Raw genomic sequence first — 4,633 nt, 5'->3', positions numbered from 1 at the left:
ATACAAAAAGAAAACATAAAGTTTATGGAGTTAAAATATCTTATAAACTTACACACTATATTAGTGCAGTTGTGTAATTTGAATTTTCTGAGAAAAAAATATGTCATACAGACATATTGATGCATGAGCAGCATCATGAGAGAGTTCCTTAAAGACAATGAAATTCTGAGTAAGTCTAAATAAATTCCTGAATTTACAGGCCACCAAATCACTTCCTAGAATCATAGAAAAGAGTTCGTTTCCACTGAAGCATCTAGATCATAAAGCTTATGGAAGAGTTGGAGACAAGCTTAGGGTATGTAGGCGGCGATGTACTCCATGTAGCCTGGGCTCCCTCCCAGTCTGGTGGGCTAAAACAGAGAGAAAGGTGGGGGTGGGGAAGAGAGAAAGAGGGAGAAAAGCTATATCCTTTTAATGCCTAGCTTCAGAAGTCACATAGCATCACTACCACACCCTATTATTTAAAAGAAAGTTGATAAGTCTGGCCCACATTCAAGCAGAGGGAAATTAGACTCCATCCTTTGACGGGAGGTGAGTCAAAGAATGTGAGGACCTAGATGGTCCTCGCATCTAGGTTGAGTGCTGTTTTGTGGCCTCCTGTTTAGCACATGGTCAGGGGAGAAAGCCCCACAGTGAATTTACTTGCCAACACCCAAACAGAACCAGGGCCTCGTTTATACCTATTGGATTCAACCTTGGAGGAACAAGCAGATTAAAATAAGATGGGGAAAGAAGCCTATTTAAGTCTTCCCCACCTTAAATCTCCCTTCCCCAATTTTTCTAATCCTGTTGTGGCATTTCTTCACTTTTAAAAATGCATCATGACCATACAGACAGAAAGTACATTGGAGTTTGCCAGGGGCTGAGGCAGCTCTATGGGGAGTGACACCTATGGGTACGGGGTGTCTTTTTGGGCTGATGAAAAAGTTCAGGACTTAGATAGTGGTGATGGTTGCAGAAGCCTGTTAATACACTAAAAACAACTGAATTGTACATGTTAAAAGGGTGAACTTATCATTTCTTAGACTTCTGGCTAAGACCAAGCGTGAGTATCTGTTTTTAGTAGGTGTCCTTGGCTAAATTGTGGTTGAGGGCTTGATGGCAGAGTCCTTGGAGAGATGCATGGTCTTCTTGAAAAATCACTTGGGTGGCTGGGAATCCAGTCTGTGTCTGGAGCCAACCCCTGAACAAGGACATCAAGGCCATACACCAGAGACCTGCCTGCAGCTGTCAGAATCAGTGAGACCACGGCTCTTGGGGAGTCTCTCAGGCTTCCCTCTGCCATTTGGTTGTTTCTCCCAGATCCTGTTTCAATTTCACTGGGCAGTCAAGATGCAAGGCAGAGTGTTGGCTAGGTGGGAAAGACGTGAAGGGCATCGATGGGAATCCAGATTCGTGTGCCTCGCCTGTCCTATCCCTCTCAGACCTCCTCAGCATGCATCTAAAGGAAGATCTCCTGAATGTAAGAAAGTATGGCATAAAATACCCAATAAAATAAGTGGCACACATATATATCTCAGGAGCTTCAAAAGCCGGAAGGGTCGCCTCTTCCAACCTCTTTGTGTCCCTGGCACCTTGCCAGTGAGTGGTAAAGCTGGAATTTTATCCCAGAAATGTCTGAGTCCAAAGTCCATTCTCTTTTGCCTCTGCCATACCACGTTGGCTCCACGTAGCCTGGCAGCGAAAGGCCATGGTGAGCTTGGACTCTATTCTGTCGATAATTAAAGGATTTTGAGGTAGAAAAAGAGGCATAATTCAATTTTTGTTCTAGAAAGTGAATTATGTGAATTTATTTTGTTAGAAATAATAACGGTAGATGAAAATATTGAGAAAATGTTTGTTCCTGAATTGCATATAATAATTTTAGTAGTTTTGTTAAAGTTTTTTTTTTTGTTTGAAATCATGACTGAAATGTCAGCCTCTCTGAGAACTCTAGAGAACAGCATAATTTTTTTTCTCTCCTTTGGTTTTTAAAAAATATGTGTTTTAATGAATTTTGAAATTGGCTTCCATCATTAAACAAAAGGTAGATAGTAAGAGAGAGGAAGCAGTTGGGCAATGTTTGTCGATGAAAAGTCAACCTGCCCTGAATATCATTCTTCTACCTTTTCTAAAGTTGAATTTCTCTGCTGTGCGGCACAGCGGGCCTTACGTGAAATTCTACTCGGATTTATAGGTGATAAGTGGTTTTAAATAAACACATGGCATTTCAGCCAAGCTCTAAAACCACTGGATGACTAAGGCGTGTAAGAAAGGTGATTGGACACTGCCTTAGTTTTCTAGGGCTGCCATAACAAAGTCCTACAGACTGGAACGCTTAAACAACAGAAACTTGTTCTTTCTCCGTTCTGGAGGCCGGAAGTCCAAGATCAAGGTGTCAGCAGGGCTGGTTTCTCCCGAGGCCTCTCTCCTCACTTTGTAAATGGCTGTCTTCTCACTATGTCCTCACACGGTCATCCCTCTGTGTGTGTCTGTGTCCTAATTTCCTCTTCTTATAAAGACACCAGTCCTATTGGATTAGGTCCCCACTCCAATACCTATTTTAATGAAATTACCTCTTTAAGGGCATTGTCTCCAAATACAGTCACATTCTGAGGTACTGGGACTTAGGGCTTCAACATAGGAGTTTGAGGGGGCACGATTCAGCCTATAACAGACACCCTGGCTCCATGTCTGGCTCCCAGGGCTCATAAGAGTGAAAGAACATTTATATGAGAATTACTCAGTCTAGGGATTACCAGAAATCACAACGGGCATTGGTTCATACCCGACGTCCCATCTTAACTCCATGCTCAGACCACTGTCTCTGAGGCAGGGGTCTTGCCTGACCCGAGAGAGGGTTGGAGACCAAGACTGGGTGAGGGGAGGGAGGATGAGCTAGAGACGAGGCACAATTACTCTACAGATTCTGTTTTGCAAGAGTTTTTTGTTTTTAAAGTCAGGTGAAATTCACATAATATAAAAGTAACCATTTTAAAGTGAACGATTTAGCGGCATTGAGTACATTCGCAGCATGGTACAACCACCACTTCTGTTTCGTTCCATTCATCACCCCAAAAGGAAACGCCACACCCCTGCTGGTCATTCCCTAGTCCCCACTTCCCGGCCCCTGGCAGCCACCAGTCTCTGGATCTGCCTGTTATTGACATTTCATATAAGCAGAATCACGCAACACGTGGCCTTTTGCATCTGGCTTCTTTCACTTAGTGTGATGATTTCCATGATCATTGTATAAGAGTTTTTAACCTTATTTTTTAATAAACGAGCTTATTTTTAGTTACCTGTGATCAGTTTCCGAAGCGGCTGGTCATAAAATCTTTAAAACATGAAGGTAAATCTGATCCGTGGGTATTTGGCAGAGGGGGGCACAAAAGAAGGTGGGGGAGAAGCTGAATCCGGAGAGATGGGGTCTCAGACAGAGCGAGTGGGAGCTTCCGCCCCACAGTCCTGTCCTGTAACCTTGTGTGTGTGTGTGTGTGTGTGTGTGTGTGTGTGTGTGCGCGCATGCGTGTGCATATACTCTCATGCTCATAAAGAACATTCATAAAACACTCATGTTCCTACCACCCAAATTAGACCAATGTTAACAGCTGGTCATATTTCCTTCAAACATTTGTATTTTCTAACTTTTTATTTTGAGTTAATTATAGACTCACAAATTTACAAAAACAATACAGGGAGATAATATCTACCTAGCACCCAGTGTCACCTAAATGGTGGCATCTTACCTACCTGTATTATCAAAACCAGGAAATTGATTTTTGTACAATAAAATTAACTAGTCTACAGACATCACCTGGATTTCACCAGTTTTTCCACGTATCTTTTTTCCTTTTTCCTATCTTCTTCCTTTTCTTCTTTCCTTCCTTCCTTCTTTCCCTCCTCCCTCCCTTCCTCTCCTTCTCTTCCTCCTGTCCTTATATGTCTTTGTTATAATTCTGACATTTTATTACATATATACTTATATAAACACCACCATCTTCAACATATAGATGGTTCTCACTATAGAGCCAACCCCTAGAGACCACTGATCTATTCTTCTTTATAATTCTACCATTCAAGAATGTTACACAAATGACGTCATGCTGTATATAACTTTTAAAGACTGGTCTATTTTGCTTCTCCACTCACTCAGCATAATGCCCTTGAAACCCATGCATGCTGTCGTGTGCCTAAATGGCCTGTCCTTTTTGCTGAGTAGCTTTCCATGGCATGGATACACCACACTTTAACCATTCACCCACTGAAGGACATTGGTGGATCCTTCTTTCCCAATGAAGTAAAAATGTTGCAAATACAGTCGAGACCTCTCTTCCATCGGATTTCCCTCCCTCCCTCTCCGGAAGTCATCTGTATCCTGCAGTTACTGTGCATCCTTGTCATCCATGAGTTTTTTCTTACATAGTGATGCTTCCAAAAATCATGTTACCCTGGTTAGCATGCCTTAAACATTTATGTAAACGTCATCAAATTGCATGTATCTTTGGCAACTTGCTTTTTTTTTTTTTTTTAAACGCCTACAGCACCTGGTCTTCCTAGGTGGTCTCCCCTCCAAGTACTAACCTGGCCCGACCCTACTTAGCTTCCGAAATCAGACGAGATCGGACACGTTCAGGGTGTCATGGCCGTAGAC

At 42.4% G+C, this 4,633-nt stretch overlaps 1 pseudogene; it reads right to left on the bottom strand.

Annotated features, from left to right (window-relative positions):
* Positions 1–4,514: 4,514 nt before the first annotated feature.
* Positions 4,515–4,633, bottom strand: LOC112478402 (annotated as a pseudogene).

The sequence above is a fragment of the Pteropus alecto genome, unplaced genomic scaffold (genome assembly GCF_000325575.1).
Source record: "Pteropus alecto unplaced genomic scaffold, ASM32557v1 scaffold213, whole genome shotgun sequence".
Taxonomy (NCBI): Eukaryota; Metazoa; Chordata; class Mammalia; order Chiroptera; family Pteropodidae; genus Pteropus; species Pteropus alecto.
The sequence above is the reverse complement of the archived record's forward strand: the minus strand, read 5'-3'. Positions and strand labels throughout refer to the sequence as shown.